The sequence below is a fragment of the Lactuca sativa genome, chromosome 7 (assembly GCF_002870075.4).
Source record: "Lactuca sativa cultivar Salinas chromosome 7, Lsat_Salinas_v11, whole genome shotgun sequence".
Classification (NCBI taxonomy): Eukaryota; Viridiplantae; Streptophyta; class Magnoliopsida; order Asterales; family Asteraceae; genus Lactuca; species Lactuca sativa.
Genome location: NC_056629.2, coordinates 8,502,861 through 8,516,658, shown reverse-complemented (window position 1 = coordinate 8,516,658; position 13,798 = coordinate 8,502,861). Strand labels below are relative to the sequence as shown.

General features: G+C 41.3%; 1 pseudogene; it reads right to left on the bottom strand.

Moving 5' to 3' along the window:
* Positions 1-8,519: 8,519 nt before the first annotated feature.
* LOC111908166 (uncharacterized) lies at positions 8,520-10,975 on the bottom strand (annotated as a pseudogene).
* Between the last annotated feature and the right edge of the window lie 2,823 nt (positions 10,976-13,798).

Here is a 13,798-nt window from a genome sequence, read left to right as displayed (position 1 = left end):
ATCTCGCACGCTGTCCTTCAAGGAATTCAGTGGCAGTGGTGCGCCGGATTTCCATGGGGTGAAAGACCCCATTGCTGCCAGGCGATGGATTGCAGACATCGAGTCTGCCTAGTTGACTAGCTTCTGCCCCGAGGGGTCGAAGGTGAGGTATGCAGCAGGATGTTTACGGGACCGAGCCCGGGATTGGTGGGAGTCAGTGGGTGACTCGTTGGGAGCCTCAGCTATCGAGGCGATGACCTGGTCGGACTTCGTGACCAGGTTCAAGGCAGAGTTTGCGCCGACTGTCGAGCTTCAGCAGCTGGCCAGGGAGTTTCTTGACATGAGACAGACGACAGAGACTGTGGCGGAGATCACCGCCAACTTCCGGGAGAGGGCTTTATTGGTGCCCCAGTATGATGGTGACGAGGACATGAAGAGGACTCGTTATCATGATATGCTACGAGCTGACATCCGGGAGCATGTTAGCTTTTCGGCTTGCCCTACCTTGGATTCTATGATTGCCAGGGGAAGGGAGAGGGAAATAGATTTGGAGCACCTTCGGAAACGGAAGTTAGAGGAGGGACAGGCAGGAGGGGCTTCGGGGAAGAAGCCCAAGGGATCAGATGGTAGGCCGAAAGGCCAGTCAGGACCGAGCCGCTGTAGGAAATGCAGCAGGCCGCACGAGGGGGCGTGCAGGATGGGATCATCAGGCTGCTACAAGTGCGGCAAGTCTGGGCACATCAGCAGGGATTGCACTGCTCCGGCAGTAGTTATTCAGACATCAGAGTTGTTGTGTTTTCACTGCAACCAGAGGGGCCACAAGAAGGCCAGTTGCCCCTAGTTGATAGTTTCAGCGCCAGTGAAGGCGCCAGCTCCAGCGACCCTGCGGATCACGGATGGCCAGCAGGGCAAGTCAGAGGCTCCAGTGGTGAGGAGCCGAGCATTTCAGCTGACTACCGAGGAGGCACGCGCCGCACCCGATGTGGTGACGGGTATGATTCTTTCCCTCTATCTTATTTTATGATGTTATGTTATTGATATGTGCTCTGTATGTATATGTATGCATTAGGATCATTCCATGTGAACGGCCTCCCAGTTCAGGTGTTATTTGATTCGGGTGCATCTCGATCATTCGCTTCCCTTGCGCTTAGCAAGAAGTTTCATGAGCCATCAGGCGAGTTAGATTGCCCTTTGGAGGTGGAGATTGCTGATGATCGATCGGTGCGAGCATCGATGGTATTTCGAGATTGCGTGCTGCGTTTGTTCAAGGAGCACTACTTGGTAGATTTGGTTCCCATACCGTTGCGTGGGAACAAGGTGATTATAGGCATGGATTGGCTGAGCCCTAATGGGGCTGTGATAGATTGCGCGCAGCAGCTAGTGCGGGTCAGGACCCCAAGCGGGGGAGAGTTGGTGATTCATGGTGAGAGGCCCCAGTATGGACCCGCTGTATGTTCAGCAGCGAGGGCTAGGTGCTACCTTCAGCAGGGATGCGCAGGATATGTCGCGTATGTGATGGATACCCGGGAGGCGGGTAAGGCGACAGTGAGCGAGGTTCCGGTGGTCCGAGACTTTGCAGATGTTTTCCCAGAGGAGCTTCCTGGGATACCTCTGGAGCGACAGGTGGAGTTCAGGATTGACCTTGTTCCTGGTGCGGCTCCGATAGCCAAGGCACCGTATCGGTTGGCTCCTCCCGAGATGCAGGAGTTTTCTACACAGCTGCAGGAGCTGCTAGACAAGGGATTTATTCGTCCGAGCAGTTCGCCCTAGGGAGCCCCGATTCTGTTTGTGAAGAAGAAGGACGGGTCACATCGGATGTGTATAGATTATCGGGAGCTGAACAAGGTAACGGTAAAGAACCGTTACCTGCTTCCGAGGATTGATGACCTCTTTGACCAGCTTCAGGGAGCATCTTGGTTCTCCAAGATTGATTTGCGTTCGGGTTATCATCAGATGAGGGTCGGGGAGGAGGATATGCAGAAGACCGCGTTTCGGACGCGCTATGGCCATTATGAGTTCGTGGTGATGCCGTTTGGGCTCACCAATGCTCCTGCCGCGTTCATGGACCTCATGAACCGCGTATGCAGACCGATGCTGGATCGGTCTGTGATAGTCTTTATCGATGACATCTTGGTTTATTCCAAGACTTGGGAGGAACATGAGGAGCATCTGAGAGAGGTGTTAGAGACCCTGAGGAGGGAGAGCTTGTATGCCAAGTTCTCCAAGTGTGAGTTTTGGTTGCGCGAGGTGCAATTTCTTGGACACCTCATCAACCAGAACGGGATTCTGGTCGATCCAGCCAAGGTCGAGGTCGTGATGAGATGGGAGGTTCCGAAGTCTCCATCTGAGATTCGGAGTTTCCTGGGTTGGCAGGCTACTATCGGAGATTTATCTAGGATTTCTCCAAGATAGTCGTACCCCTGACGCGGCTGACGAAGAAAGCCGTGGTTTTTCGGTGGGGACCCGAGCAGTAGGCTGCATTTGAGACGCTGAGACAGAGATTGTGTGGGGCGCCGATCTTAGCCCTGCCAGAGGGCGTAGAGGATTTTGTGGTTTATTATGATGCGTCCATTTCTGGGTTGGGCGCGGTACTGATGTAGAGGGGGCATGTCATTGCCTACGCTTCGAGGCAGCTCAAGCCTCACGAGGCGAACTACCCGACGCACGATTTGGAGTTGGGGGCGGTGGTCTTTGCCCTCAAGATTTGGCGGCATTACCTCTACGGGGTTCGATGTACCATCTACACAGACCACAAGAGTTTGAGGTACCTCATGGATCAGCCGAATCTGAACATGAGGCAGTGTTGATGGTTGGACGTGGTGAAGGACTATGATTGTGAGATCCTTTACCACCCGGGGAAGGCCAATGTGGTGGCCGATGCGCTTAGCCGCAAGGCGGCGCCGATCAAGGACGTTTGCATGAGGATGACCGTGGTGACTCCCCTGTTGGAGCAGATTCGGGAGGCTCAACAGGAGTCTATCAAGGAGGAGCATCGGAAGAGCGAGCGTGTGGTGGGTCAGGTTTCCTCCTTTGATTATGATAGCCGAGGACTTTTGACACTACACCGTAGGGTGTGGGTCCCGTATCATGGAGGCGTGCGCCAGATTTTGATGGAAGAGGCGCACAAGTCCCGATTCTCTATTCATCCCGGGGCGACGAAGATGTATAGGGATCTTCGTCTAGACTATTGGTGACCCTGCATGAAGCGGGATGTGGCGTGGTATGTCGAGCGATGTTTGACCTGCAGGAAGGTCAAGGCCGAACATCAGAGACCGCATGGCAAGATGCAGCCGTTGGATATTCCACTGTGGAAATGGGAAGATATCACGATGGATTTTATCACGAAGCTTCCCAGGACCGCACGTGGAGTGGATTTGATTTGGGTCATCGTGGATAGATTGACCAAGAGTGCTCACTTTATCCCGATTCAGGAGAGCATATCGGCTGAGAAATTGGCCAACATCTACATCAGGGAAATTGTGGCACGGCATGGGGTGCCAGTATCGGTGATCTCGGACAGGGATGTGTGTTTTACTTCCAGATTTTGGAAGAGATTCCATGACGAGTTGGGCACTCGTCTGCATTTTAGCACTACCTTTCACCCGCAGACAGATGGGCAGAGCGAGCGGACCATCCAGACTCTGGAGGATATGCTGCGGGCGTGCGTGATAGACTTTGGTGGTAGCTGGGATACCTATCTTCCCCTGGCCGAGTTCTCCTACAACAACAGCTATCACGCGAGTATCGACCGCCCTCCCTTCGAGATGTTGTACGGACGGAGGTGTAGGACCCCGATATGCTGGGGTGAAGTTGGCCAGAGGGTCATGGGGAGCACCGAAGTGGTGCTCAAGACGACCGAGAGGATCCAGCAGGTCCGGAGCAGGCTTCCGACTGCTCAGAGTCAGCAGAAAAGTTATGCCGACAAGCGTCGATCCGATTTGGAGTTCCAAGTCGGGGATTTGGTTCTCCTGAAGGTGTCGCCCTGGAAAGGCGTCATTCGATTCAGGAAGCGGGTCAAGTGGGCCCGCGATTCATCGGACCGTTCAGGGTCGTAGCCTGGGTGGGCAAGGTAGCGTATAGGTTGGATCTGCCAGCCGAGCTCAGCCAGATCCACAGCACTTTCCATGTTTCTCAGTTGCGAAAGTGCCTAGTGGACGATTCTGCAGTAGTACCTTTGGAGGATATTCAGGTTGATGACAGCCTGAATTATATTGAGTGCCCAGTCGCAATCCTCGACAGGAAGTCGAAGGATTTGAGGAGCAAGAAGGTGGAGCTAGTGAAGGTGCAATGGCAGCACCGCAAGGGTTCAGAATGGACTTGGGAGCTGGCGGACGAGATGATGGAGCATTATCCCGAGCTGTTTCAGGATCGAGCAGCAGACTTCGAGGACGAAGTCTAAAATAAGTGGGGGAGATTTGTAGCACCCGGTTCCTGGTACGTAAATGTTATTTGAGTATTTCCTTTCTTTTAGCCTTGGACTCGGCGAGTCATAGGTCCGACTCGCCGAGTGGATGCGGGACCCGGGACACGTTTAAGTTGGCGACTCGGCGAGTCCATATCCTGGACTCGGCGAGTCACAGCTGTTAGATGAAACCCTAAGTTTCAGGGGTTTGCACCCTATTTAAAGGACTTATCCGCCCAGGCCAGCCCCCATTCTCTCCCCAGAGCTCCCAACCCACGTTCTAAGCTTGTTCCTTGAGAGTTTGAGGCTATTGTGTGTGTTCTTGAAGGTTTTGAGGAAAAATGGGAAGTAGATCAAGAGGAAGGAAAGGAATCCAGGCATCTTTGCACTCTTTCAACAGTTCCTTTGAGGTATAATCCGTTTTTCCCCTGTTTCTATGCTTATTACTTCATGTAATTCATTCTTGAGCCAAACCCCAAGTTTGTATGTGTAAATTATTTCTTAATAGGCTGATTGGCCCTTAGATCTAGGCAAGATTGAGCTCCAGGAGCTCAGATCTGTTAGCTTTATGGCCCCATGTTGCTTGTTCACCCTAGATCTACCCTTTTGAGACATTTTGAGCCCTAAAATCCATATTGGTGAATATCCACACGTAAAGTTGGAAACTTTACGTGTGATTCGGGTCCTAGAAGTCCAGATCTGTGAATGGCATGGACTGGAATCGAGCAAATCTGTGTATTTAATGGGTGCATGGCAACGACTCGGCGAGTCGTTCATATGACTCGGCGAGTCTGTTCGTGAGTCTCCAAGTTTGTCCCCTTTTCGTAGTGTCGAGTGAGCAGTGAGTCACGGGGTGCGACTCAATGAGTCGGAAGCTAAACTCATCTATGGAGGTACTCGGCGAGTTCAAGGCGATCTCCTTAGATCAAGAACAAACTCGGCGAGTTGTTCATACAACTCGGCGAGTCGCAACATAAGTGTTCTTCGGATGAAGATGGACTCGACGAGTTGTTCATACAACTCGGCGAGTCTTAGCATAAGTGTTCATCGGATGAAGATGAACCCGACGAGTTGTTCATACAACTCGGCGAGTAGGATGAAGGACTTAAATATTGGTTAAGAAGGTGAACCCGTCGAGTCGTCGCCTAACTTGACGGGTAGGATCGAGATTCAGGGCAGTCGTTTGGATAGGGACTCGGCGAGTTGGAAAGCCAACTCGGCGAGTCGGGTCAACTGAAAGTTGACTCTGACTTTGACTTAGGGCATGGTCAGGGGTAAAATGGTCATTTTACCCAAAGGTCAGTGAGCAGTGTTTGATTGAGTATGTTGTGGGAATTGCAACCAGAGGATTTCCGGAGCAGCAGCAGCAGCAGTAGGCAGTCAGTTCCCGATCAGATCAGTAGCTACTTCGAGGTGAGTTACCTTCCAGTAGCGGTGGGTCTAAGGCCACAACGCCGACCCACCAGTAGGAGACGTATGATAAATGATTGTCTTTGTGATATCATCTAGGTTTACTACTACCTGATATGTTATATGCTAGCATGATATGTTGTATGTGATAGTAGTCGAGTTCGGTTGTTAGGGCCGAAGGGTAGTCAGACACCCCAGATACGTCTGACAGTATATGATGATATGTTTGCATGCTGGCTTGTTATGTTATATGCGATAGAGGTAGTATGAGGGGACCAGTCCCTGTGGTCGGTTGTTAGGACCGATGGGTAGTCAGCACCCCAGAATGGCGTGACATGGGTAGTCAGCACCCCAGAATGGCTTGACATGGGTAGTCAGCACCCCAGAATGGCTTGACACGGGTAGGACAACACCCCAGAACAGCCGTACCGGGTAGTCAGGCACCCCAGAATAGCCTGACAGTATGTATGTTACGTGTTTGTGTGGTATGTGGTACGATGGGGGAACTCACTAAGCTTTGTGCTTATAGTTTTCAGTTTTGGTTTCAGGTACCTCCTCGGCTAGGGGAAAGGAGCCGGCGCGGTAGCAGCATGTCACACACACACCCTCCGGTTTCCGTATTTACGAGCTTCACTGGGATTTGTACTCTGATGTTTTGATTGAATGTATGAATTGGCTTTTAGACATGGTTCATTTTGTGTTATGATTTGATCAGACAATGTTTTTAGTTATTAATATTTGCTAAAGTAATGTTTTTAAAACAAAATTTTTGGTCGTGAAAATTGGGTCGTTACAGTCGGAGAAGAAGGGTTATCTGACAGCGCTAAATATATTCAATATATGTTCGATCTTCGTCTCCAAATGTGTATCTCTTTTCTTTTTCTTCTATCTCGATCTTTGTCCTGTGGATGAACAACAGTGGAAGGACGTTGTGATGGATTTTAAAGCTTCAGTTAGGTGGACCAATTTTTATGTTTTAGTTTACAGAAATTACAATGTTAGTGTGTGTTTTTTCATTTATGGAATTTGATTTGTGTGTGGGTATTCATCACCAAAAAATCGATTTGTATATGGGTGTTCTTCTCTTCTCCTCTTTCTCTGAATCGGGTGAACACTAGGGTTTCCGATGACATCGATGTTCGAAAAAGAGACCAGTGAGAAGGGTGGCGGTGCTAGGGTTTCATAAAAGTGGCATTTGAAACAAAATTGGTGATGGTGATGTGTGAAGCAAATCAACGACGATGGTGTATGAATTGTGATTTGAGATATAATAGATATAGAGAATGGTGGTGTGGGAACCAGATCCGATTCCAGATTCAGAGGAGGAGTTCCTCAGTCGTCACCTCCACTGGTGGTGGTTTGGGTTCTTCAAATGGTATCATAGGGTGAAGCATTTTGAGAGAGAGAGAGAGAGAGAGAGAGAGAGATTTCATTTTTATTTTTTTTATTTTGTTATAAAATATTATAAAAATAAAATAGAAAATGAAAATTTTATAGAAAATGTAACATGAACACGATATGAGACGGACATAAATTCAAATTTTCCCAATCTCGTTCAATATATCATCATGTATTTTTATAGATTAACATTCTATTTTAGACCGAATCAAAAGTCGATTTTCAAAGAAAAAACTAGATTTGAGAGACAAGATATGTTAGGAGTATTCGACTAAAACATTCCAAATTTTAACCAAATAGTATGAACTTTTGGCAATTACACAATTGTTATCACCAATAACTACAATCTCCAAAACGACAATAAAATACAAATTATTCGTTTATATGAAAGAGTTTAACAACTAACATCAAGCTAGACTAGTGCACATATCTAGCTCAATATAAATATCAAAATGATGTTGTTAAATTGACACCCCTTAAATATCTATAAACGTTTTTATCAAAAGTCAACATATAATTAATTATTTATAATCAACTTTTTTGAAAAACAATAAAACTTCAACCAATAAAAAAAAATTAAATAATTAAATAGGATGTATATATATAACAATATGGGATCTCTTCAATCCCATGCCAAAACCAATCATGTCCAAAGTATACCTCAATGTACCAAAAGTCGGCTTCTAGTTGTTTTAATAAACTTCACAACTACACAGTCTAAACTATTATAATAATCAAGTAACAATGATCGAAATTTATCTATATTTTTTTTTATCAAACACAATATAAGAGCACGAATTATAATTTTATAAAAATATAAAATATTTTTTTAGAACATTGAAAGCTTTATATAAAACCAACTAGCTACGGAATAATGGAAAAAGTAACAATATCATAACAATTACATGGGAAAACAAAAAAACATGAGCACCAAAAAAACAATATAACCCAATTTTTTCCGCACTATGTTTAAACAATACAAAAAAGACGCCTTTAGCTCCTCTACAACTCGACTATGGGTATCAAACAACCAGTCAACCACACCCAGTTTTGGTATAATCTAGCATTCCTTGATTTCAGATGAGCCAAAATGCTGAGAATATAGCATTCAAAAGTTTAAGATTGTTAGTGTATTAATTATCATTGTCTATCTTATGCAGGGCCGGTCCATTGTTTTTTACTACCCGGGACGAGATAAAAAAATTATGCCCTTATATGTGTAACGTACAATAACAAAAACATATAATCAAACAAATGTAGTAATTTCTAATATAAAAACTGCAGTAATTTTTATAATCAAACAAATAACACAACCAAAATATACAAAAAATCACCTAAAATGATGTCTTCGCGCATTTTTTGAAGCGAAAACATCTCTTATTTTACAATAATCAATATTTTTTAGAAAATCACTTTCAATACTTAAAATTGCTAATCCATTCAATCTTTCTTGAGCCATGGTACTTCGGAGATACGATTTCAAAAGCTTCAATTTTGAAAAACTTCTTTCCGCGGAAGCAACCGTAACCGGCACCGTCAATAATATCATATATGCAACCAACACATTAGAGAACATATCCATTCTTCTTGCATACTCCATTATTTGAATAGATGTCCAAGGACTTTGACTTTTGTATGCTTCATCCGGCAACATTTTCTGCAAAAGTTTTAACTCAATGAATAAACCATCTCCATCAATATCATAATCTTCACCATTTTTCAAATTGGACTCAAGATTTAAACAACATTTCTTTAATTCATCATCAACTAAAGAAACTAATTTGGAACCATCAAACAAAAAACCAAATATCGATTCAAAATATTGCATTTGTTCAAATCTACTTTTTAATTGAACAAGAGCCATATCAACAAGAATAAAAAAATAATCTCTTTTAAATGCTTCTTGAGAAGATTGGTGTTCTCTTTCGGTATTTGGAATTTCATCAAAATGTTGTTTTCTTTTTTTATTGCGTTTTTGAGGAAATTCGGGTTTAACTTTAACACTATTTGCTATTTCTTTTGCTTCACTAATAGCAAAGTCAAACCCACTTTCCCTATATTCTTCAAAATAATTAATTAACCCTTCTAAATTTTTTACAGCAACATCAAGAAGCATTTCTTTGGATTGTAACTTTTTGCTTACCAAATTAATTTTGTACAAAATATCATACCATATAACTAAACTTAAAATAAATTCAAAACTAGAAAATTCACCATTTACTAGTGAATCAGCATCTCTACACACTTGTCCATTATCACTTATTATAGATAGTTTTTTTTAAAGCTTTTCTTATTTGATAAAATTGTGTTTTTATTGCTTTAACACATTCAATATGACTTTCCCAACGAGTAGCTGATAATGATTTAAGTGTTAGATCATCAACAAACTCAAGTAAAACACTCCATCTTTTGGTTGAATTGGAAAAAAACATTATAAAGCGTTTGACATGTACCAAAAAAAAGTTTTTGCCTTTTGGCAAGAATTTGCCATATCACACAAAACCAAATTTAAACTATGACATCCATAAGGCATATAAAAAGCTCTATTATTTATATCAAGCAATCGTTTTTGAACACCTTGGTGTTTACCTTTCATATTTGCCCCATTATCATACCCTTGACCACGAACATAATTAATATCCAAATCAAGAGATTTTAGGGCATCTTGTAAAACATTAAAAAGACCAAGACCGGATGTATCTTCTACAATTAAAAACTCTAAAAAAAACTCTTCAACTTTTAATGGAACACTTTCCAAATCTACACATCTTATAATCAAAGTCCTTTGTTCTTGGTGACTAGCATCCGGAGTGCAATCAAGAATTATAGAAAAATATTTTGCCCTTTTGATTTTTTTTATAATTGCACATTTTACCTCGGATGCTAACATTTCAATTAATTCATTTTGAATTTTATGACTAAGATAATGATTATGTGTTTCTTTGTCTTGAATCATTCGAAAATGTTCTTTCATTACCGGATCCCACTCCGCAATTGATTCAATTACACTTAAAAAATTGCCATTTGAGTTTTCATAAATTTTTTCATTTGTACCACGAAAAGCCAAGTTATTTTTTGCTAAACATTTTACAACAGAAATAATTCTAACCATAACTTCTTTCCAATGTTCGGTATCTTTTTTTATCATTTCTTGAATTTCTTTGTCAATTGTTTCGTTTTTATTTAACCTAATTCGTGTTTCATTCCATGTTCTTAAATTATCCATATGATCGGAACTATTTTCATGTTGTTTTAATGTTTCACTAAGATGCTTCCAATCTTTAATTCCTTCGGTTGCCAAACTACTTTTAATTCGAATAGTTTTAAACAACTTACAACAAAAACAAAAAACTTTATCAAGTTCTTTTGAATACACTAACCATTTTCTATCAAAAGAATCACCATTTCTTAATTTCCGAATGAAAAATGTCTACCAAGTGAATCTTTTGGAAAAATTGTGTTGGTATCAACTTCTCTATTTGGCCCTTTTTCTATTGGTAAATCTTTTATTTTTGAATCTAAATCATCCCATACTCTAGGATCAAAAATATTAAAATCACTTGGTTTATCTTTATCAAAAAAATCATTTTTTTCAAAATCATTGGAAATATCAACCGAATCATTGGAAGTACTAGGTGGAACATTAAAATTATTAACCGGATCATTGGAATTTTGATTTCTAACAAAATATTTATTTAAAGACCCTCTTAATTGATTAGCCTCTTCTTGTTCTTTTCTTTTTCGTTTTCTATTTTGAGCACCCGATGGTTGTTTTCGGGGAAACATATTTAAAAATCAGCCAAGAAAAAAGTTAAGCAAAGAAAAAAAAATCAATAATTCTAGTTATAAAAGCTAAGCAAAGAAAGATACAACCTGGCCAAAGTTTTCATTATTATTTCCCACTTTGAAGATGCCAATAATCTGAAAATTAAAACATACAATCAGAAATACAAATCCATTTTCAACAACTACTGACTAATAAGTAATAACACTACAATGAAATAAATATATACCTTTCAAGATTTCAAAATAAACAAAAATCAGCCTCCCAAGTCCCAAGTCCTGATTCACATCACAGAAACAAAAACAAAACTTTAGATAATTCAGAAACTGTGGTTGATGTTCATACAGAAATAAAAAAAATCATTAGAAGAAAAATAGAAAACTTACCCTAATAAGTTGAAGAGCACAAAATGAGAACTGAAAAGAGAATTCAGAAACTGTGGTTCACTTCGTTTTCTATTTGAAAACAATTGAAAATTCCAATTTCCAAATCTGCAACTCAAACAACAAATCATAATATTCAATTAATCATATTAAGAAAAAAGAAACAATGATTGAAGAAAACTCATAGACTCACAGTCAATTGAAGAAAACTCACCCAAAATTCGAGTTTATCAGAATGAAGAATAGAAATTGGCAAATTGCAATCAGAAGAAAACTCACGGCTGTGTTTGATTTCTTGCCTTCTTCACTGGTTCGTAGTTCCCTTCGTTTGTTGTCGGTAATTACTAATTAGAAATCATCAAATCAAAAATCAGATGTTGGTTTCCTCGATTGAACGTATAGGCTATAAGTTTTAGAGAAGAATCAGAAGATTGATTGATTGAATAAGAAATTGAGAAGAAGATTGAATAAGAAATTGAGAGGTCAAGATTTATTGATTGAAATTGAATGCATCGGCTGAATCGGTGATGCTCACACAACAAACACGTTGAATCCATTCGACCGTTGGTCGACCGACTCCTAATCTCCCGACTCCTCATCTCCCGATTACGCTAATTCACTTGGCGCTCAAGATCGCTGAATCAGAATGCGGAATGGCGAATGCCCTAATGCTGACTTGCTGGACTATTGGAGTAATTGGGTTTAATTTTTGGGCCAAAATTATATACATATATTATAACTTACTGGATAAAAAATATGCCCCCATTTTTTTGATGCCCTGGGCCTAAGCCCAACTTGCCCATGTAGTTGGGCCGGCCCTGATCTTATGAAAAGCTCACTATGTATTATTTCTTTTAAAGACCATATGTAAACATTTATATATTCCTTTAATGAGATTGAGATGTGCATGGGAAAATAACTTGCGTATATGGTATCAAAGCTAACCCTACTTCACCTTTAAGCCCCCGGCCTCCCTCTTTCTTGAATAACCGATTTTCTCTTCTTCTCTCATCTCATTTCATTCTTGATCTTAATCCCTTACTTCTGTGATGACCAGAAGTGAAGTTCCTAAAGCTACACCAATCACTGAAATGCCTTATGGAATTGCCAATATTCGTGCTTCCATCTCCGTCATTCTTGATCTTGATCGAATGAATTATTACTCATGGAGAGAGCTGTTCGAAACTCGATGCTATGGAATTGGTGTGGCTCATCATCTAAAAGAACAAACTCATCCTGCACCATCTGACATGGAGGAATGGAAACGATTTGACAACATTGTCAAGATGTGGATCTATGGCACTCTCTCCCCTTCTATTCTCTAAATTTCGTCTAAACGAAAGCCAAATGCTTTTGCATTATGGTTGTATCTTGAGACTCTGTTTCGTGCCAATAAAGACTCCAAGGCGATGCAATATGACACCGAGCTTCAAAATATTTCAATGGGAACTTCCACTATCACTAAATATTGCACCAAGATTCAAACTCTGGCTGATCTCCTTGAAAACTTGGATGTCGAAGTTCCAGAGAAACCCATTGTGATCTACACAAATAATGATATTTCTGATGGGTTTTGGGCATAACAACAATCCTATGGTGCACATGCAAAGCCTAAAGCTTTCGATCTAGTTTTTCTAATTGTACATGCAATAATCATCCAAAGCTACAAACCCTAATCTACCATGCTTATTTCAAAATCGACATAATAAACAAGTTAGAATGATACTTTTCTTTGTAGCTTGAAGATCTTCAACCTTTGAGAGTTGTACTATCACAAGTGTAATACCTCTAATCGATCACAAACACCAAGAAGCAATTTAGAGAATATGAGAGAGAGAGGTTAGGGATACCAATTTTCGGTTGGAACTCTTCTTAGGGTTTCAAGTGGCCGAAGATAGGATGCCCTAATGGTTCCTTATATAGCTGAGGTATTAGGGTTTCAGTCAAATACCTAATCTGGTTGCTTAAGCCCTAAGCAACCCATATGATCCTTCCAGAACCTTATCCTTGGACGAAATCCTTATGGTTTATCCATAGATTTCGTCCATCTCTTATCTTAGAGATCCTCAGCCCATTTTGCAACTATCTTATAATTACAATATCAGTCCCCTAAATTTAATTAATCTCTGTTGACCTCAAAATTAATTTAAATAAATTCTTGACCAATATAATATGATTTCTCTTTTAATATATTATTCCTATAATATATTAATAAATCATAATTAACCTCTTTCTCCATAATTCATCCAGTCAAGTTGCTTTGGTGAAGGCAACCCAAAAGGACCATGCTACTATCGGGTAAGTACATACCAATTATAGTTATGGGCTTAGACACCTAATCCAACAGTCTCCCACTTGGATAAGTCTAATAACTATAAATGCAAGTATGACTTCAAAATCCGATTAGCAATCGTAGCTCTCAAAAGCAGCTGTCGAACTCTG